Below are 24422 nucleotides of genomic sequence, written 5' to 3' on the forward strand. Positions count from 1 at the left end.
TGGCAGAGCATACTTTACAATTGAGATAGCCTCAATGGCACTTCCCATGTTGTCACAGACGCCATAATGGCATAGATACAAAAATGAGACCGCTCTATATCTCTATGGTGTCAATTGTTTTGGTTATGACTGTTTCAGTTTGGACAATTTTGACCTATTTTAGCTTGAAATAATACCCATAGCTAACATATGGCTGGCGATCTTTCATTTGGATAGATGTACATCCCAGCAAACATATACTTAAGTCTGAAAACCGTACTTTACATATTTCTTGATATATTAGGTGCCAATTCTTAAAAATACATGAAGATCAGCCAACCTGCTCACTCATTTTCTCCAGAATGTTTGCAGCCAGACTACTCTCCGTGTGGCCATGCTGGAGAGGGGTGCAAAATCCACTCACCTGGTTACTATTTACTTTCTAACATTAAGTTTATGAGTCATGTTTTGGGACAGCCACCTCTCAATGGAAATGTGTGTATATACAATAACTGTGTACTATATGAATTTAGCAATATGTTTGTTATTGCCTTGGAGTAAATCAGAATATATTTAAGTGATAATGCCCTCAAAGCCGGTGTTTGAAGGATATATTGGTATGGGTGTTGTTAGGCCCGCGACAAAGTCCTCTTTAGGATCGGACCCTTTATTTCAATTTTCATCTAAAATGACATACCCAAATCTAACTGCCTGTAGCTCAGGACCTGAAGCAAGGATATGCATATTCTTGATACCATTTGGAAGGAAACATTTCGAAGTTTGTGGAAATGTGAAATTATTGTAGGAGAATATAACACATTAGATCTGGTAAAAGTGCAATATTTATTTATCTTGAAATGCAAGAGACAGGCTACAATGTATTATTCCAGTTTAGGCACAATTTAGATTTTGGCCACTAAATGGCAGCAGTGTATGTGCAAAGTTTTAGACTGATCCAATAAACCATTGCATTGCTGTTCAAAATGTTGTATCAAGTCTGGTCCAAATGTGTCTAATTGGTTTATTGATATATTTTCAAGTACATAACTGTGCACTCTCCTCAAACAATAGCATAGTGCTAATAATATCATTATTTTGCTGTAATAGCTACTGTAAATTGGACAGATTAACAAGAATTTAATCTTCTGCCCATATCAGATATGTCTATGTCCTGGGAAATGTTCTTGTTACTTACAATATCATGCTAATCACATTAGCGCACGTTACCTAAACCGTCCTGCAGGGGGGACACTGATCCTGTAGAGGATATCCTCCAAACACCTGCTTCGGGGGCATTATCACTTTTATACAATGGGTTACCAACATATTCAAATAATGATTGGCTGATTTGCTACCCAACCTCGTTCGTTCTATTGGTTTGGTTGGCAGAGATGCGATACAGTTGTTAAGTCTTTTTGTTCTGTATCTATGGATGTGAACTTCTGTTGTTCGTTCTAAATGTTCCATTGCCAGCCAGGCAATGTTCTTATTCCTTGCTTGCTAGCTAGCCAACTACGGCCAACTTACAGTTACGGCAAACAGTGCAGCCAGAAGAACAGCAAAGAAAGCGCATTTGTGTTTGTTTAAGCTGTTTTTAGTGACATTTATTTGGATACATCCATAACAATGAGCTAATGATGTGTGATTTCGCCTGGCGCAGAAAATGTGCTCACTCGTCAGGACACTGTTGTTCATATGAGCTAGCCAACCGAACAGCTAACACAATCACTTCAAACAGAAGCTGGAAAGAATGCAAACCAGCTGCATTTCAACCTGTTACCTATTGACATTTCTTTATATATATCCATAAAATGATGCCAGCTGATTCATGATTTAGACTGCTTGAGAAAAGCTGTCTGTCTGGTTCAAACTCCCGACACGTTCATTACTATGGGACAGCTGAAGATCGAATTTCAATATTGAAACATGTCGGAGAGACAGACAGCAAGGTTTATACAAATCTACGCTGTTGAAAACCAAATGCTAGCCTAAAATAACTGGGATATAATGTCTAGATGCTTTTTATAGTGGAGATCAAGTTTATAAATGACCTGGCTGGGCTGATGAGACTATGGATTGCGTAGTGAAATGGAACATAGTAAATAGGAATTTCAACATCATAGCTTTAGCTGGTGGTAACTTGTGGAATAAACACTGTCTGGAATGCGGTTTTAACCAATCAGCATCCAGGATTAGACCCATCAGTTGTGTAACATCTTGTAAATAAATGTCCTAAGTTTGTAGACTTAACTCTTAAGTTTTTTGGGGGTGGGACTGCCATTTGCACCACTTCTATAGAATCATCCATAAATAGATACAGATGTAGGATCTTAATTTGATCACCCTGTTGTAGGAGAACTTTCCTGCAATCCAAGACATTTAAAATGGGTAGTGTATTTCATGTTTCAAAAGCCTTCTGAAGTTTTTAATTTCCACTTTGACATTTCAGACTTGAGTTTCCCTGACAAAACATTTATCAACCCCTACAGAAATGTCCATTCATTATAATCAACATAATAATTCACATGTCCTGTGGCTGCAGGATTATTTTCCTGCTGTAGAAATACTTTGAAAACAGTAAACCTGTTAGATATACTGTGGAGACTTGGTACAGTACAGTTACAAAATGTCTGCAAGAAACTTAGTGACCTGCAATCACACCTGGTTGCCAGTAAACTATATATGTTGAGATTGCATGTCCTGGACATTTTTTTTTTGGGGGGGGGGGGCTCAAGTTAAAATGTAATCAACATGCTGGAGAAGTCTGTTCATTTTCATGATACAAAGGTGAATCTTATCATGAAGCGTTATTTTCTGTGCATTCTAGTCTCATATACATTTCCCATGGTTATTTTCTGCATGCCCTCCATCAACATGCTTTAAGTACTAGTATAGATACTGTAGCAGTCTGTTGGTTGCAACATCACCTATCACAGGTAATGAGCGTTACCCAGCAGCCCTGCAGCACCGGATAGAATGCATCCCGACTATCAAATGATGTCACATGATGTCAAGGAAAACATTGCCGTTTGTCGTGTTGCCAATGGCAACATATCACTAGCAATATAATGCATGCATACAAATAATAATAATGCAAATTCAAATGAGTAGAGCAGTGCAAGTTAATCAAACATGTAAGGAATGAACGTTGTCAAAGCATGATAGATGTTTTTTGGGATAGCAGCGAGAGAAAGGGGGGTGGGAGGACAGGGAGAGGATAGATGATGTTTGCTGCTGTGCAGTCTGAAACCGAACTAGTGACATTAAAGTGCTCTGACCTGTGAGGGCAAATTCCCCATGCCTAAACATAGATGTCTGTGATGCTGCGCAATGTGAGCACTACCAGGCCCAGGGCCGTGCCGTTCGATTGACCTCTCACTGGTCCGGAGACCTCTCCTCCATCTTCGCCCAGAGCACGTTACCCTTTCCTGGCCGCCTGCCCCCAGACATCCCCCTCCCTATCAGCAGGACGGCTGGGCTGCAGTGACCAGCCTGGCCAGTGATGCGTCCCTGATGGGGCTGATATATGAGGAGGGAGGCGGGGGAGGGAAGTATAGAGGTCTCGAGGTCAGGTAATTTCAGATCGCTCATGTGCATAAGACACAGCTCAGTGGGCTCTTGATGTAACCTGGGACACTCAGATGTTCCATTTAACTTAAATCTCCTTTGTTTTTGCATGGATATGTGTAGTCAGGAGGAGAAACATCCTGATTTAAGATTGTTTTATTTATTATTCCATAGTCTTCCGCAGCCCTTTGACATTTTATTAAGCTATTTATGTTTATCTACATTTTTTTACGCCAAATGTTAAATTTAGCAGTTATAAATGTCAAGATCTGTAATCTTGTCACGCCTTGGTCTTAGTATTTTGTGTTTTCTTTAATTATTTGTTCAGGCCAGGGTGTGACATGGGGTTATTGTATTGTCGTATTGGGGTTTTTGTAGGCATTGGGATTGTGGTTGATTAGGGGTGTGTCTAGTATAGGCTTGGCTGCCTGAGGCGGTTCTCAATCAGAGTCAGGTGATTCTTGTTGTCTCTGATGGGGAACCGTATTTAGGTAGCCTGGGTTTCGCTTTGTATTTCGTGGGTGATTGTTCCTGTCTCTGTGTCTGTTCACCAGATAGGCTGTATTAGGTTTCACGTTCCGTTTGTTGTTTTTGTATTTATTAGTTATTTCATGTATCGTCGTTTTCTTCATTAAAGACATGAGTAACCACCACGCTGCATTTCGGTCCGACTCTCTTTTGACAAACGAAGAACGCCGTTACAAATCTGCAGTTTCAAGTTTTTAATTGCCTATCTGCCTCAGAATAGTCATTGTTCTGGATGGATGTAAAATGTTTTGATAGGGGTTAGTGGAGAATGAGCGGTAGGTGCTGTTTCAGTATTGGAAAAACATACTTGACTAATCAAATACTGTCTATAAACTGCACTCCACACTATTCTACGGTATCTTAGTCACTTTTAAATTGTATTTACATTTTGCATCACCCATTTCATATGTTTATATGGGGGCAGCAGGTAGCCTAGTGGTTAGAACATCGGACGTTTCAAGATCGAATCCCTGAGCTGACAAGGTAAAACAAAAACTGTCGTTCTGCCCCTGAACAAGGCAGTTAACCAACCTACTGTTCCTAGACTGTCATTGAAAATAAAATCATCATGTTATGGGGGTGCTTTGCTGCAGGAGGGACTGTGTGTACTTCTACAAAATAAAAAGTTGTGGCAAAATGGCTTAAGACCAATGCCGCGCCAGTATATGTATATATATTCTTAATCTATTCCTTACTTAGTTTATGTGCAACAAAGTCAAGGTATTGGAGTGGCCATCACAAACTATAGTCCTGACCTCAATCAGACACATATAGAACATTTATGGGCAGAACTGAAAACTGTGCGTGTGCTTGAGCAAGGAGGCCTATTTGAGCCAAACCTGACTCAGTTACACCAGCTCTGTGAGGAGGAATGGGCCAAAAGAATGTATGCACCCAACGTATTGTAGGAAGCTTGAAATCAGCCAAGAACTCAGAAATAAATTGGCTACCCAAAACGTTTGACCCAATTCATCTATACAAACAATAGTTAAACAATTTAAAAGGCATTGCTACCAAATACAAATTGAGTGTATGTAAACTTCTGACCCGCTGGGAATGTGATGAAAGAAATAAAAGCTGAAATAAATCATTCTCTCTACTATTATTCTGACATTTCACATTCTTAAAATAAAGTGGTTATCCTAACAGACCTAATACAGGGAATGTTTTTTACAATTATTAAATGTCAGGAATGTAAATGTAATTGGCTATGGTGAATATAAACTTCTGACTTCAACTGTATATTTTGTGAAACTGTTAGATATTACTTGTTAGATATTACTGCACTGTCGGAGCTAGAAGCACAAGCATTTCGTTACACCCGCAATAACATCTGCTGAAGATATGTATGTGACCAATATAATTTGATTTGATTTGAAAAGGGCCTATACTGGGGAAAATGTTGTGTTGAATTTGGGATGATGCTCTCAAGGAAAGATTGGAAAACATTGTTATTGTATTCTTCCTGCACAAAATATACGGTGTATTTTTGGGCAGGCCATAAACTACCACAAACAATGGCAGACATTGAAAAAGATAACATTCAGGGAGGATATACTGTCATGGTGGAAGGTTTGAAAATAGTTCATTATATCCAGGCAGATACAATGTTTTGCCAAGCAGAGGAGACTTGGTGAGACTCAGTCAACAGTCTTCATAATATTTCATAAAGATTTCATGTTGTTTATTAAATGGTCATTGTGGGGGATTTAAAAATCACTTTGCAAATAAGTTTATCTTCCCCATTCCAGAACAGCTATCATTGGGGGGTTCGGGTTATTCCACAGCAGATTGGGGCAGAGAGGGAAACTTGATTCATAGAGAAATTATAGCATAATCTCATATTCCCATAAATATATGTGGCAAAGTAGCGTGTGCTCTAGCTCACTTTGCCCCTGAAGCTCTGACAAAAATAGCAGAGTTACAAATAATTCCACCAATATTTTATATTAAGTCTAGGCTTTACCTAACAATCAACATCTTAATTACTAGATAATAGTGGAAGTGATTATACAAAACGTATAGTGTAGTGAGTTAGGCTAACGAGACAAAAAGTTGTAGGTACTTTTGGTGTAGAGAAGGGAAAATAGTATTTTCAGTAAGGGAAAAGTAAGGGTAAAGTGTAAAATAGATGCATGGAGTAATCCAGTACAAACAGGGCTATTTGTTTATATACCATGTCTCTCAAACAGCTTGGGGAATGGACTGACTGTAACGTCGTCAACCTGACACAACGAGCATTCAACGTATCGCTAGCTATGAGCTTTTGTTGCATGCTAGCTATAGGCTCAAAGGGATAAAGATGATTATTATCTTCAAAAACCACGTTCGATTTAGCTCCAACCCTTCTAACACCTCACACGCCTGTGGAGTTTCTTATGAGCAGTATTATTTTTGTAGGTAACAATCCTTTGCATGAGAGCGAATGCTACAAGCACCAACAAGACGCAACATTGACATTCAGATCTATTCAAACATCAGTTAGAACCTTTGCATTTGCAATGCTTTTCTATTCCCCCAACCGAAAGGTATAGTACAGAAAGGTTGAATATTATTAGCTGTGTTCCTGCATGTCCTGAGTCTTCCCATAAGGCTGAGATTTTGAGAATTGTGATTCAGCCAAAGTACAATACTAATCCTCAAAAATACTCCTAGCGTCCTAAAACATTAGCATTCTCCACACTGGTCCACTTGGCAACCCTTGAGTGTATGTTGTCTGCCTCCATATTAATGACTTGAATAGCAACATATTTCGCTGTAACAGTTTTTGGCCGAATAATTAGTAACCCTGGCAGAAACAGGTCCCTAAGGGGACCCCATCGCCCAAGACAACCTAGTATGATTATCAGAGATCCATCCGTCATGTTATATGGGGAAACAATGTAACCCAAAGTGCAGCACGAGGTGACCTTGAAGCTCCCTGGACATGAACATCACAGCACAGGATGTGATTCCACAAATACCCAGCCAGGACATTGATTCCTGTTAGTCATTGATTCCCGTTGGGGGGTGTATATCGGTGTCCCAGCTGACTTTTTCACTGTGGCAGTTCACTGAACTTCCCTTTCCATCACTCCCAGGCATGGCAAATATGATACAGCCTGGCTGGGTGGGTGCTATCAGTGAGCCGTGTATCAGTTCCTTTTAAGAGCTCTGTTATGGAGTGGGCTAATTAATAGCTACTGTGTTTTAGACCCCTGAATCTCAAATGGCGTTAGCTCCAGTCCAGCCCCAATGCTGCTACTCGGCCCATCAGACAAGGAATGGATTTAGCATTGAATCCAAAGGTGCATAAAGATGTCAGAATTCAAATATGAAGTCATTGTTTTAACAGTATCCACAGAGTTTTTCAACCACTGCGCGCGACATGGTTCAAAAGCACCAAACCAGCACAATCTACTTTTTTGTTTTTCTGGCGTCTTGGAGCGAAAATTGGGATCATAATGCAGATACAAGAAAGGGATAACGAAGAGCAATGTACAATATGGCAAACTTAGCAAACCAGGCATTTGTGGTAAGTGCATGGAGGCCGCCATCTTTATGCACCTTAGGTATTGGAAATAAAACTTTTACAATTAAGCCACTTTGGACTTTCTTACTTACTTGAGGGCTCTGTTTGTAGATACTCAAGGTCAAGCTGATAGAATGAAGCTTGTTGTTATTATTTTATTATTCTTTTGGATCTTTTAACTCTGTGCTGAAATGTCTTTCTACTCTAATATTTATTTGTGAAAGTGGCGCCTACTGGCAACTGGGCAACAAGTCTGTCGTAGTTCCCTGAAATGTTTACAAAACCGTCCCCTATAATTTTAGAAGAGCAGAGATGGGGCTAATAGAAAGTGACATTATCTAGCCAGCTCTTGCTGGAGGACATTCCAAAGACACGCACGAATCAGAGGTCCATGCTGACCACTTAAATTAAGATACATGATGATACGCAATCACGACCAGTTACAACATCACAAAGTAAACCAGCCTCATGCATTACACCCACAGAGTAGAGTGTTTCTGCTCCAACAGAAGGGCAACATTTCCACACAAATAACCTGCTGTATAGAGTACAGATGTAGGGTCTTAATTTGATACCCTGTTGCATGATAACTCTACAATGCAGAACATTTAAAACATGTAGTATAGTTTAGGCTTCAAAAGGCTTCTAAAATATGTAATGTCCACTTGATTTTCCCTTACAATTTTGTTTAATCAACTCTTTAAAAAATGTCAACATAATAATTGACATTTCCTGTTGCTGCACAATTATTTTCCTGCTATAGCAAACTGGCTCAAATTAAGATCCTACATATGTACATTGATGTATGTATGTATAGGTGCAGAAATATAAAGCTCCCTGGAAAACATCCTATAAAATTACTCATGTCTTTGTGTGTAAACACCCTATAAAATGACTTATGTCTATGTGTGTAAACACCCTATAAATATAATAATAATAATAATAATATACCCTATAAAATTACTAATGTTAATGTGTGTTATTCTCACTATACTTTCTGCTCCTCTGTGAGGTTGGGTCATACAGCATATTGATATTTTCAAGGGCACCTAGCTGTGGTTGCTTGGATGTATAAGACATAATGGATACTTGATTTAACAATCAACTTAGAATAGATTTTCTGTTGCCAAGTAGTCCGGACATGTGTACTTGTATGCATTATGGGGTCCAGTTATTTTGATGTACAATATTTCTCTGCCCCTCCCTCCAGTTCTCACAGAACAGAAGACCATACATACACTCTCAGATAAAAAGGTACCAAATTGTGCTCAAATGGATTTTGACAGTGAGGCCCTTTGTCTACTTTCCCAGTCAGATGAACTCATGGATATCATTTTTATATATCTGTGTCCAGTATGGAAGTAAGAGGTAGTTTCACTAGCCAAGGCTTACTAGCGTTAGCACAATTACTGGAAGTCAACAGGAACAGCTAGAATGCTAGTTGTTCCCACAGACAACCAGTCATTGCGCTACTGCTAGTTAGCAATTGCGCTAATGTTAGTTAGCAACTTCCTTCAAAATGCATGGATATACATAAAAAACACTTCCTCTGGCAAGGCATACTATCATTGGTCCATGGTCGAATGGATCTTTGGAAGTTTAGAAGTAGTTAATATTGGGATGCCAAATTCATGATATTAATAATAAACCTTTAACTTTGGACTTTTATACAGTATATGTTATTCATAATATACATTCCATATACTCTCCAAGCAGAAGATACTTCTCCTTTAAATGTTGATATTTGATTGCGTTCACAATTCAACATCCAGTTTGTCTACAAATGAATGATTGATATGTTGGATTCACGTCTCTATCTCAACCAAAAATCTAAGTTAAAGAATAGCATTAAATCAAATCAAACTTTAAATGCACTTCAAATAAAGTTTGATTTGATTTCGTCCTATTTTTCAAACTCAGATTTTTTGTTGAGATGTGGAGACATGAAACCAACATATTAATAACTTCTAGATTACATTTGAAATCATCTAATCATCCTTCAAATACAAGACAGTATACCACAGCATTGTTGAATACTTGTTTCTGATTGGCTAGAAAGGAATTAAAGACAGTTATATGTGACAATTGGATGTCTCTGGGACAGATACTGTGTCTTCAGAAAGTTTTCAAACCTCCCCTTGACTTTTTCTACATTTTGTTGTGTTAGAGCCTGAATAAAGAAATCGATTAAATGTAAATGTTGTGTCACTAGCCTACACACGATACCCCGTAATGTCCAAGTGGAATTATGTTTTTAGACATTCTTACAAATGAATAAGAAATTAAAAGCTGAAATATATTGAGTCAATAAGTATTCAACACCTTTGTTATGACAAGCCTAAATAAGACTAAAAAAATTGCTTCAGCCACACAATAAATTGGATGGACTCTATGTGCAATAACAGTGTTTAACATTCTTTTTTTAGAACTACCTAATCTCTGTACCCCTCACATACAATTATCTGTAAGGTCCCACAGTTGAGCAGTGAATTTCAAACACAGATTCAACCACAAAGACCAGGTAGGTTTGCCAATGCCTCACAAAGAAGGGCACCCATTGGTAGATGGGTAAAACATAAAATGAGTAGACACTGAAAATCCCTTTGAGCATATTGAAGTTATTAATTACACATAAGAATGTGTATAAATACACCCACAGTCAATACAATGATACAGGCGTTTAATGGCAGTGATAGGAGGAAACTGAGGCTGGATCAACAACATTATAGTTATTCCACAATACTAACCTAACTGACAGAGTGAAAAAATGTAAGCCTGTACAATGACAGAGTGAAAAAAAAGAAGCCTGTACAGAATAAAAATATACCAAAACATGCATCCTGTTCGCAATGAAGTAAAACTGATTTTTAAAAATGTGGTAAGAAATTACCTTTATGTCCTGAATACAACAAGTTATGTTTGGGGCAAATTCAACACATCACTGAGTACCAATCTTAATATTTTCATGCATGGTGGTGGCTGCATCATGTTATGGGTACGCTTGTCATTGGCAAGGACGGGAGTTTTTTAGGATACAAATCAATTCAATGGCGCTAAGCACAGGCAAAATCCTAGAAGAAAACCTGGTTCAGTTTGCTTTTCAACAAAAACTGGGAGAAAAATTGACCTTTCAGCAGCACAGTAATCAAAAACATAAGGCCAAATATACACTGGAGTTGCTTATCAACTGACATTGAATGTTCCTGAGTGACCTAGTTACAGTTTTGACTCGTCTTGAAAATCTATAGCAAGACTTAAAAATGTCTATCTTGTAATGGTCAACATCCAACATGACAGCGCTTGAAGATTTTCTAAATAAATAATGTGCAAATACTGTACAATCCAGTTGTGCAAAGCTCTTAGAGACTGTAATTGCTGCCAAAGGTGATTCTAACATGTAGTGACTCAGGGGTGTGAATACTTATGTAAATTAGATATTTCTGTATTATTTATTTTTTCAATACATTTGAAAACATTTCTAAAAACGTGTTTTCACTTTGTCATTTTGGGGTATTGTCTCTAGTTGTGCGAAAAAAATATTTAATCAATTTTGAATTCAGGCTGTAACACAACGAAATGTGGAATAAGTCAAGGGGTATGAATACTTTCTGAAGGACACCTAATCATGACACAATACGAAAGTATTCAACTTCCATGGGATTTTTCCTATTTTGTTGCCTTAAAACCTGGAATTAAAATAGATTTGGGGGGGGTTGTATCATTTGATTGACACCACATGCCAACAACTTTGAAGATGCAAAATATTTTTTCTTGTGAAACAAACAAGAAATAAGACAAAAAAAAATTAAAACTTGAGCATGCCTAACAATCCCCCCCCTTCCAAGATATTGAAATGTTTCAGCTCTTTCAACTACTGGATGTGTTGCTTTAGCAGTGTGCTTAAATCTTGTCCTGATGGAAGGTGGCCCTCCGATTCTCAAATCTTTGAAGACTGATACAGGTTTCCTCAAGACTTTCCCTGTATTTAGCGCCATCCATTTCCTTCAACTGACCAGTTTTCCAGTCCCTATGCTGAGAATCATTGTCCTGATGGAAGGTGGACCACCATGATTCACTGTCTCAAATGTTTGGGGACTGAAACAGGTTTCAAACACCAAATGTGTTTGCTTATTTTTTCTCCTTAAGCAATGGCTATTTTCTAGCCACTCGTCCGTAAAGCCCAGCTCTATATAATAATAATAACTATATAAGGAATTCACTATTACTGATTACATTTGATAGTATATTTTTATATTTTTCATATTACAAAGTATATTTTTCATATTACATTTACTGTTGATGCTTAAGTATATTTAAAAACAAATACTTTTAGATTTTTACTAAAGTAATATTTTACCTGGTGACTTTCACTTTTACTTAAGTAATTTTCTGTTTACTTTTACTCAAGTATGACAATTCGATACTTTTTCCAACACTGCAGGAGGAGAGAAAATGTTGACTAATCAAGGTGGGACGTGACAGATTCAATACCACCTTGCACACTTTTACCTGCAACTAGCTGATCTAGTGTGTAATCATTAGTCCAATAGTTGCAAACAAGAGTTTATATTGGACAATTTCAGGTATGTTTATCCCTGTTTCTTTCATTTGCATCTGTTTAAGAAACAGAATCGGTGGAATGAATACACCCCTGGTCACACACAAACACAGTTCACTTTCATTTCAGCCACATACAAACAGCATGATCACTTTTCTTGTTGTATAATTCCTTCTCACATCTACGCAATCTCCTCCTCTCACATTTTCACTTCGCTTGTGGACTTGTGCACAACAGATGTCTGTGACCAGGCGTAAAACCTTTTCAAGCCAAACCTTCATATCATAACCGCTAACCGTAACACACAGCCTACATCGTTGTCACCATATTGTCACCATATTAGCTAACGTAATAGTCAACATAGCTACGACTAACTAACATGTTAGTTAACCCGCTACAATCATGCAGTGCATAGTCAGCTAGCTAAAATAGCATCTCTCTCTGTTTGAGACAGATGTTTGAGTAGGCTAAACTAGCTAGCTGCATTCGCTAACTAAGTAAGTGAAATTGAAATAAATATACAACTAAATATAGTTCGCTCTTTATCTCTCTCTCTTGTATCTCCTTAATTTAATTTATTTTAGTATTTGTTCAAAACTGTTCAACTATTGTCTTTCTCTTTGAATCAACTGCTCACCACCAATTCATGCACTGCAGTGCTAGATTCATTCTCTGACCCTTTGATTGGGTGGACAACATGTCAGTTCATGCTGCAAGAGCTCTGATAGGTTGAAGCACATCCTCTGGAAATTGTCATAATTACTGTGTATGTTTATGGAAGGGGGGAGAACCATGAACCTCCTAGATTTTGTATTCTAAGTCAATGAACCCAGAGGAGACGGAAACTAGCTGTTCTCTGTCATCACCATGACGCTATTCTACAGAGTGCTGTTAAGGCTACTGTAGACCTTCATTGCAAAATAGTGTGTTTTAATCAATTATTTGGTGATGTGAATATATTTAGTATAGTTTTATCTAAAAAGAATATATTTTTAATGTTTCACTATTTTTATTTTTATGACATTCACTGAGGGCAATGGTCTTCCCTTTTCTCCTCTGAGGAGCCTCCACTGACAGACACACGCACACACCTTTTATACCCCCTATGCTCCTTTGATACCCCTCTTCCAAAGTCAAAGATCTCTTCTTCTAAACCTGGTAGCCAAAATAGTGGGCAACTTGGCATTTTTATACATGACCCTAAGCGTGATGTTTTAATTGCTTAATTAACTCAGGAACTACACCTGTGTGGAAACACCTGATTTCAATATACTTTGTCAAGTGTCAAGTGTTTCCTTTATTTTGGCAGTTACTTGTAAATTCTGTTGATGCATGTTTCAACCACATGCTCCCTGTATGTATTCCTGGCTTCCTCCCCTTCCTCCCTCTCAACTTCCTGTCATCCCTGTAAGAATGACTAAACTGGAAGTGACAGCAACCAAAAACATTAGATAGGAAATCCAGTCTTTGTTGCCAAACAATGCCTGTCCTCTAACTTTAACTAGTGATCACGGTCTTTGCATTCTAAGTAATCCACTCATTGGAGTTCATTGGACTGTTCTGTTTTGAACATCTACATCTGATGTACACAACTGAACATCTGATGAAAACAAGATCACATGGGGGTATATTAGATGATCACTGTGGACAGATGGGGGGGAGACAAATGGACCATCATTTTTCTTTCATCATTATCTGACACATGCAAACACAGCCAGAGAGGACAATGCAGACGCTGGCATCTTGCCACAGAACCAGTGAAGTGAATGATACTTAGGCTACATAGACAGAGCATCCAGTGTCAGAGAGAAAAAAATGGGTGTATTTATTGAAACATTTCAATGGTGCCCAGGATGGATCCCTAGTACTTCTATAAATAGACAGAAGCCGTACACCTAAAAGCTAACTCATCATCACATAGGCCTACAATGCTTTAGGCTATATCCCCCATAACATATATCTCCCTGGGCCTAGCACCCAGGTCGGAATTCCATCACCTCTCCAATTGAAGGATACATTGCAACATAAAGTCAGTGGTTTTCTATGGTCAATGGTTGTTTCTCGCTTGCCATTGTGCCAGATATCATATTGACATTTCACAAATTAGATTCCGTGCCATTTGATTAGATGTGAAATGAACGCTTGTCGCCTTTGGCTGCCTGGATACAGTTGCCATTGACTAGAGGGCCAAAGTGTTCAGGAAAGGGGAACAATTGTGTAGTTGTGTGTGTGTGTGTGTGTGTGTGTGTGTGTGTGTGTGTGTGTGTGTGTGTGTGTGTGTGTGTGTGTGTGTGTGTGTGTGTGTGTGTGTGTGTGTGTGTGTGTGTGTGTGTGTGTTTCATGTTTACTGTAGGCAATATGTACAGGCAATATGTCTATTCTGATAAAGCATTCAACATATGGATCTGGATATGAAGGCACACGTATACTGTAGCATGCATCCGTTCAGCATATGGATACACGCATTGCATGAGAAATATATTCAAATTGAAGAAATCTATTTTGCACCACATTGTAGGAGGAAATTAAAATGGATGAAAACAGCAGGCTAGATGGATAATATGTCACTGACTATGGGTGGTGACTTGCATAATACGATGTTGCATTATATAATATCTTATGTCTGGCTGTACAGCTTAAAATTCTTTTTGAGTTTCTAAATATTATGGAGGGAGGCTCTTTTGATTTCATTTGTCACATTTAATCATCTCTGTTGCAAGTGACTGTCATATCTATCCGTTTCAAAATTCTAATGCCTGATGACCAAATTGTATACTACGTGTAGAGAGACTAATCATTCGTTTCTGGACTCTAGACCTGTAATGAACACGATGGGAGAAAGAGCTGGTTTCAAGCGCGGGGCGCAGCAGGTGCTTATTTGTAAAGGACCACAGGAGGCGGCAGGTAGCTGGGTCCAGGAGCAGGCAGAAGGTCATACACATGGGTCCAAAAAGGCAACAGTACAGGCAGGGAAAGGGCAAAAAGGCATCATTAGTGTGGATGGCCAAAACTATGATACACAGGAGGACTAATACGGGGGGAAACAGAGCTCCGAATAGAAATGTGTCTCAAAACAAACAATATCTCAGAAAGATGGGGTTCAAAGAACTGAACTAAATAGTGTGTGTGTGAGTGACATACAGGTGTGAACAGGTGATCAGAATTCAGGTGATTGGTATCTAGAGTGAGCTGCATTCAGGGGATCAAAATTGTGTTTGAGTTTGAGCTGGAAAGTGAGCTGTGTTCAGGGGATCTACATGTTTGAAAGAGGGTTGGAAGCAGATGTTACAAGACCTCATCAGAAAATAACTTTATTGGCTGATGCATCTAATCACTAGTTGATATAGTTCACTACTCCTTTCGACAACAACAATAAAAAAAATGTCAAGAGTACATCATGAGGCTGGAGTAAGATCTTTCAGTTACAGAGGCCCAACTGACAAACAATTTACCTATAGAAATCAGGTCATTAAAACCACTATAAGGGCACAAGGCGAGACCCAGATCAGACACGGGATGCAGAAGGTTTGAGTCTTGATATTTATTAAACAATCCAAAAGGGGTAGGCAAGAGAATGGTGGTGGACAGGCAAGAGGTCAAAACCAGTTCAGAGTCCAGTAGGTACAGATTGGCAGGCATGCTCGAAGTCAAGGCAGGCAGAATGGTCAGGCAGGCGGGTACGGAGTCCAGAAAACAGGCAAGGGTCAAAAACCGGGAGGACTAGCAAAAGCGAATAGAAGCAGGAGTACGGGGAAAAACTCTGGTTGACTTGAAAAACATACAAGACGAACTGGCACAGAGAGACAGGAAACAAAGGGATATATTCACCAGGGATGATAAGAAACACCTGGAGGGGGTGGAGACAATCACAAGACAGGTGAAACAGATCAGGGTGTGACAACCACACAGTGAAATCATAATACATTTTAAAGTTAAACAAAAAATATATGTTGATCAATTTAATCCTTAAGAGTCTATTGACCCGTGCACCAATCTAAGTGACATAATTTTAAAAATCCCCATCAAAATCCGCCAGTTTAAGCTAGAGTTAGAAACAAACTAAGTGTGTTCTAGGCAGAGTATTGTATGACAAACCCATAGACCGTTTGGCGTTTCTCTATAAGTAGGGTGAGTCAAAGTGTTTTTTTTTCTACTTGCAAACAAACACACACAGGTATCAGTACCATGGACAGACACATCACATTTAGCTTACGTTGATTGGACTAAAATAGTTCTTGGTATATTTTAATTGTCACTGTATAAGATGAAGCAATGTTGAAGTTGAAATGGTCCTGGAAAAGTGGAGCCAGCTACCTTTTGCACACAGTCAGTGTGAACCGGAGTGACTTGACACATCGTGCCAAACAAGCTGTAGATACAAACAAAACGGAAACGACACTGGATGTCTTACTTAGTTAAAGTGGTTCAAGTATGCCATGAAGCGTTCATCCATGTATACAGACGGGTAAGAGTCTACGTACATTTTCAGATATTATAAGTTTCTAATTTTGTCAGAAAGTTGTTTTCATTGCAAGTTAAAGAGTACTGTTAGCTAGCTTGCGAATGTTACCTTTCTGGCTCGCTATCTGTATAGTAATATTATTTGTATCTCAGAAACCCATTTGCATTGCTAGTTATAGCCTGATGTTAGCTAGCTAGCTAACATTGAACCTAGTTGGTTAGATTTAGCTACCTGCAAAATCATCCTATAGCATTTCATGGATGGTGGCTAGCTAACACAATCCGTTTGTGCTCTAGCTAGCTAGCTACATGTCTAAGAGAAAGACTCCACTTTTCCAGATGATTACATGACCCATCCAGTTAGCCAGTTGTGTCTGGGGGGGGATCACGGCCATCTATTGTATTTCATGAACATATGTCCATGTCTAGACAATGGTGACCCATCCACTTAGCTAAATGTGGCTGGGGGGTAGTTAAAGCATTTATTTCACATGACCCATCAATTTAGACAAGTGTGTCTGGGTAACCATCATCTAAAAAATGTAACAAAATTTATACAATATTTTTATCTGGACACTTTGTATTTTTGATATTGCTACTATGCAAATATGCATGTAACCATTTTACTGAAATGTTTATACCTTCTACATCCTGTGCATGTGTCAAATAAACTTAGATTTGATTTGATATAGTGTGTGTTTACCAGAGACGTTAATGTGAAGAACAACATGACCTGCACCAATGTCAAATTAGGATATAGTCCAAGGACTAGATAAAGTGTATTTTTACCTAGAGTTTTTCCGTATTGTAGGCTACCAAATCTTAGGTTGTTTACTACACTACACTACATTACTCACTCTGTTTAGCAGATGGCTTCACATGTGAATACTTAAAGAGATGGCTGGGGCTAAGGCTTAAGAGGGTGTGAATGATGCTGAATAGGTGTAGACAAAGAAGAGCTCTCCAGAAGGTGTACCAAAACATTCAAGGGCCATTTTCTCAAAAGTGGGGTTACAAGTTTACCAACTTTCAAGCATAATTACTTTCCATTGTTCCTCAGTTGTAGTGTATGCTATACCATTTTGTAGCTCTCTGCTTTTACCCAATGTAAAAAAAAAACACCATGACAAATTTTTCTACATAAGACCGAATCGAGGTGGTCGGTCGCAAATGAGGTAGTCCCAGCCCTCCAGATTTATAGGGTAAGTATAAAACAGCCAATTTGACTCATGAGTTCTTTACATTCCAAATAAAGTTGGAGAGCAGGCCATTTATTTTATTAACCCTATAGAGTCTAAACCGTTTTCTATGATATCTATATACTAACCTAACATAAGGAATTAAAGTGAAGTTCCATTGATGGGTTGAGTACAGATGTAGGATCTTAATTTGAGCCAGATTGCTACAGCAGGAAAATAACCCTGCAGCAACAGGAAATGTGAATAATTATGTGGATTATAATTAATGGGCATTTATATATGGGTTGATACAAGGGAAACAGAGTTTTAGTTATATAGTACATAAATGTGGTATTTGTGTGAGAAATGACTCAGTATGGTGAAATTGTATGTGTGGAAATGACAAACTTCAGAATGATTTTTTTAACCTCAAATGCATGTCCTGCATTCAAATTAAGTTCCTACATCTGAACCTCCATTCCTGATGCTTTCTTTTACTACATAAGTGAGCACTGAGCCTCAGTCTTCAGCCACTGTGAAGTTTGGATACAGTGTGGATTGCTGGGTAGCCTAGAGGTTAGAGCGTTGGACCAGTAAATGGAATGTTGCAAGTTCAAATCCCCGAGCTGACAAGGTACAAATCTATCATTCTGCCCCTGAACAGGCAGTTAACCCACTGTCATTGAAAATAAGAATTTGTTCTTAACTGACTTGCCTAGTTAAATAAAGGTAAAAAAATAAATGCTGCTTTATCATCGCAGTGACTCCTCTGGACACATAGGGCCCTCTACTCATGCCAACATCAGTCACAGTCTGCCCAAGGGTCTGCACATCACTCACAGTGAATTGTTTATGTCCATAGACCAAATATAGTGAGAGAGCGGAGTGCCAAAGGAAACACATGGAGGCAGTTTGGATCAGCCTCTGAGGTTTTGATGTACCATTTAGATGTTGTTTTTCTCTGAACATTTCCAAGCTGGGTTTACATGCACACATTCAAATATCATCCCATCCTTCCAAGAATGGAATGCAATTAGTACAGTATAAATGTGGCACAGCCACACAGGACATTCATTCTGAAATCTTAATGATTTTGCATACAATAATATTAAGCTCACTATTAAACCTACTTTCACTGCCCGATGAAAATCTTGTAACTAAATGTTTGCCAATTTTCATTGGGGGTTTTTATGTATTGAAAGCAGTAACTCTCCTCAATGTACTCTGAACCATTTATGACTCTAGGACCAAATGTATTAAAAATAGCTTCTTAAGTTTTATAATTGTATGTTCATTAATGGTAAAATATGGATTTTTTTTTATTTTGTGAAAGTTTCTGTTTTGGAGATGTTTTCGTTTGAAAACGACATTACCTACCCTGATCTGTTTCACCTGACTTGTGCTTGTCCCCCCCCCACACACACACACCAGGTGTCTCCCATTATCTTGTTAACTTATACCTTACTTATACCTTTTCTGTTGGTCTATTGCCAGTTAATCTTGTCATGTCTTACCAGAGTGTTTTCCTATTTTCCAGTATGTCTGGTTTCTGTTTTCTTGTCTTCCCTGTCCTGACCATTCTGCCTGCCCTGACCCTTCCTGCCGTTCTGTTCCTGATTGAAGCTGCCTGCCCCTGACCTGCCGTTTGCATGCCCCCTGTTTTGTACTAAACATCTGAGATTCAAACTGTTAGCCTCCTGTGTCTGAATCTGGGTCTTATCCTGAGTCATGTTATGTAACTGGAACAGAATTTCCAAATGAAGATATACCAACTGTTGCATTGCCATTGTGAAACAAATCAATTTCCAAAATATTTAGATACTTTATTGGTTTAAGTTTTAAAACGTCAAGTATATATTTGATTTGAACCTCATTCATTTATCTTTTTCCCTCCCAAATGTTGATTATCGCTTTAATCTTCAAATCTCATGTTGGCACGGTTACAGCAAATTAGCATAACCAAAAGCATAATAAATACATTGAATTTACCACAGGTGAACTCCAATCAGGTTGTAGAAACATCTCAAGGATGATCAATGGAAACAGGATGCACCTGAGGTGAATTTCGAGTCATAGCAAAAGGTCTGAATACTTATGTAGATAAAGTATTCCTGTTTTAAATGTTTTATACATTTGCAAAAATGTCTAAAAAGCAGTTTTTCTTTATCATTATGGGGTATTGTGTGTAGATTGAGGAATGTTTTTTTATTTAATACATTTTACAATTAGGCTGTAACGCAACAATGTGGAAAAAGTCAAGGGGTCTGATTACTTTTCTGAATGCACTGTAAATGGAATTGGCAAGACGGTTTGTGATACAATACATGCACACTGTAGATATTCTGATATGAACAATAAATTATGCCAGGGGTGTCAAACTCGTTCTCTCTTCTACAATTAATTGATTATTGAATGTTATGGACACAGCTTTGTAGAGCCAAAACATACACAGTCTCTGTTCAACAAACTCGAACTCGAGAACTAATCGTGTGGGAGGGGGGCTGCAGTTCAAGAACTATATTGTGCTTATCACCCTCATGGCAGTCAAGCAATGCATTCCGCCAAGACTCACTCTCTATCTAGCCCACATTATATCCACGAGTACACCTTGTTTCAAATGTAACAAGAAATAATGTTATTTGTATGCCTAGCAATCAGCAAATGTACATTGTTTAAAGCACACATTTATAATAATATAATAAATATTTCAGTCACAAATGACAGCTTCAATAATCCCCCAATGGTACAGGCTAAATTGGCATGGGGATGAGTAGACATGTCCCCCACAATATTCATAACAGGTTGATCTGTCCCCCCCAAAACATTATTTAAAATCAATATAAGTAATTCGGACACACTGTGCCTCCTCCGCTCAGCCACGCCGTCGACAGCTACACTGTCTATTTGCCCCCCTCCCACACTCACTTCAGTGTGCTGCTCAGCAGCCTCAGCCAGCACTTGCCTAGCAGTCAGGCCGGCCTCGTTCCATTTCAGTATCTCTGGAATGGAATGCGGCCCTCTGGTGTGGTGCCCTTTCTCCCGATCTCCCCTCCTTGAAAGGGGAAATACGCCTTTTACCTCCTTTCACAACTTGAAGTCAGCGAGCAACACGCGTACAGCATTTTTTTGTACAAAACAAATATCTGTGTCACAAACAAAGTTCCAAATCAGAAGGGAAGATTAGGTTATGGTAGATAATGTCACAACTTCTGCCGAAGTCGTTGCCTCTCCTTGTTCGGGCGGTGCTCGGCGGTCGACATCACCGGTCTTCTAGCCATCATTGATCCATTTTTAATTTTCCATTGGTTTTGTCTTCCCACACACCTGTTTTCAATCCCATTCATTACCTGTTGTGTATTTAACCCTCTGTTTCCCCTCATGTCTTTGTCAGAGATTGTTTATTGTCAGTGTTGTGTTTGTTGTATAGGTGCGCGACGGGTCCTTGTACCCAGGTTTGTTTATATTCTGTTCTTATTAGTGTTATGTAGCGTGTTACGTGGACATTCATTAAAAGACTCCATTTTACACTCCGTTTGACTCTCCTGCGCCTGACTTCCCTGCCACCTATACACACGACTCTGACAGATAATCCATGTTTAATTTGTTTTCTTGTATTTCGTATCACCAAAAAATAGTTGCAAGCATTGCAATTGCATCTCAACTCACCCGTCGTAAAAAATATAATAAAGTTTGTCTTCGTGACCATTGAGTTACATTAAGCTGGCCCAATGAAACAAGCTAGTTAAAGTAGACTACTTCACTGAGAACTATGATATTTAGCAGAATCGCTCAGAAGCTAAATACTGTGCATATGCATGTACACTCTTCATATTGCATACATTGCACAGTGCATAACTAAGAGATCTTGCAGAACCGTTCAGCAGCTAAATGCTGTGCATATGCATGGCACACTCTTCATATTGTTGTGCACGGTACAATTACTATGTCACGTTCGTCATAATAACTGGACCAAGATGCAGCGTGGTATGTTTCCATCCTTTTATTTGGAAGAGAAACTTAAAGAACAATAACGCAAATAAATGAAATGTGAAGCTCAGCGTAGTGCTCGCAGGCAACTATACCTAGACAAGATCCCACAAATCACAATGGGGAAATGGCTACCTAAATATGATCCCCAATCAGAGAATGATAAACAGCTGCCTCTGATTGGGGACCATACCAGGCCAACAGACATATAATTCCCCTAGATAACCCACCCTTAATCATACCCCGACCTAACCAACAGAGCATAAACAGCTCACAAAAATGGAATGCTCCTACAGACACGTGGCGTGGTTTGCTATATAAAGGAGGTGGACAGGCATCGAGGCATTCAGTTACTGTTTGATTGAACGTTAGAATGGACCAAACGAGTGACGTAAGCGACTTTGAGCGTGGTATGATCGTCAGTGCCAGGTGCGCCGGATCCAGTATCTCAGAAACGGCCGCCCTCCCGGACTTTTCACACGCAACCGTGTCTAGGGTTTACCATGAATGTTTGCGACAAACAAAAAAACATCTAGTCAGCGGCAGTCCTGTAGGCGAAAACCCACTTGTTGATGAGAGAGGTCGAAAGAGAATGGCAAGAATTGTGCAAGCGAACAGGCGGGCCACAAACAGACAAATAACGGCACAGTACAACAGTGGTGTGCAGAACTTCATCTTGGAACGCACAACTTGTCGATCCTTGTTACGGATGGACTATTGCAGTAGATGACCACATCGGGTTCCATTCCTATCGTCTAAAAACAAGAAGAAGTGGCTCCAGTGGGCACACGATCACCACCACTGGACAATTGAGGAGTGGAAAAACATAGCCTGGTCCGACGAATCCCGGTTCCTGATGCGTCATGCCGATGGCAGAGTCAGGATTTGTCATGAGCAGCATGAGTCCATGGACCCACCTGCCTAGTGACAACAATACAGACTGGTGCGGGGAATGTTTTCATGGCATGTTGCATCCCTTGATACCATTTGAGCAAAGATTGAACGCCACAGCGTATATGAACATTGTTGCTGACCAAACCCAATTGAGCATTTTTGGGATGAGATGGAATGGGTTGTGTGCTGCATGTATGTACTGCTGTCCAATCTGCAGCAACTGCGTGTTGCCATTGCGTCAGCATGGACCAACATTGTTTTAATTTAAACTTTATTTAACTAGGCAAAGGCAACGTCCATGTGGAACATTTCTGACACATTGTAGAATCCATTCCCTGAATAATTCAGGCTGTTCTGGAAACTAAGTTGTGTCTGACCCGATACTAGATGGGTGTGCCCAATAAACTGAGCACTTTATTGGGTGGTTGAAATTATGTTGAATTTTAGATTTGATTACTCATACTTTATTTGACCTTGTTTCAATGTTGATAGTGAGAAAAAAGAAACCCACACACTGCTCTTTATTAAGTAAAATTGTATGTTTGAATCAACGTCGCTGTTTAAACGTCATGCTATCAATCTAAATAAAGAGGTATATGGAAATAAAATCTGAAGCCACAGTCCAATGATTTCAGCCTGAACAGTGACTGCTACATGAGGATTAAGGTACTTCAGTGAGAACAAGTCTCTCTACCTTTATGTACCCTGCATAGCTTTGGAAAGAAGCTGTTCATTTTAGCTGATCTATCATGTCAGCACAATTAGCAATTGATCAGCTTCCATACTTATTTGCGTAGACTACCTGAATAACGTTGAATAGTTTAAAGAAACTAACTTTTCTTACACAAGCTGTATGTGAAAAGTCAATTCAGAGTGAGGTTGGCTTTATGTAGGCTACCTTGACATCTGATGAGGGCTTGGCCATGAGTTGTGTTACTGCTCGGCTTCAGTCAGGGCTCGCTCCAAAATGTTGCGCTTCACTTACACTTCCCCACTCAAATCCTTTCTCTAGTCATTGGATCACCAGACAGCATTCTGACTGATTTGTAGGCTACTTTTCTCTGGTACTTTCCTCTGGTGCAGTTTTCCTCTGGTAGTAAGTTAAAATGTAAGATTAACTTCAACCAAAACATTAGGAAATATAGCTGGCTGCATTCTTTCTAATTTAACTTATGTATGGCTGCTAGCCAAATTGGGTTGCACTTCTGTTGTCATCTAATGAAACAATAATCTGCCGAATGTGTTGCACTAATGTATTTTGTGTGAAGAAAAACTATAGTTACCCGACCCCGTATAACTCTATAGAAGCAAAAAAACACTGTTGCCTTTATATATAAAATGCAGGTAAAATGGTTTAAAATGCAGATTTCTGAAAGCCACTCAACACTGGGGCCACACAAAGGTGTGTGCTCAGCCCCCTCCTGTACTCCCTGTTCACCCATGACTGCACGGCCATGCACGCCTCCATCATCGAGTTTGCAGACGATACAACAGTGGTAGGCTTGATTACCAACAACGACGAGACAGCCTACAGGAAGGAGGTGAGGGCTCTCGGAGTGTGGTGTCAGGAAAATAACCTCTCACACAACAAAACAAAGGAGATGATCGGGGACATCAGGAAACAGCAGAGGGAGCAACCCCTTATCCACATCGACGGGATAGCAGAGTAGGGGAGCAGATAGGGGAGTAAAAATCAAAAGTAACAGTCAGTATCGGGTGCCACCAGCTGCATTAAGTACTGCATTGCATCTCCTCATGG

Source organism: Oncorhynchus keta, chromosome 12, assembly GCF_023373465.1.
Source record: "Oncorhynchus keta strain PuntledgeMale-10-30-2019 chromosome 12, Oket_V2, whole genome shotgun sequence".
In the NCBI taxonomy this organism is placed as follows: Eukaryota; Metazoa; Chordata; class Actinopteri; order Salmoniformes; family Salmonidae; genus Oncorhynchus; species Oncorhynchus keta.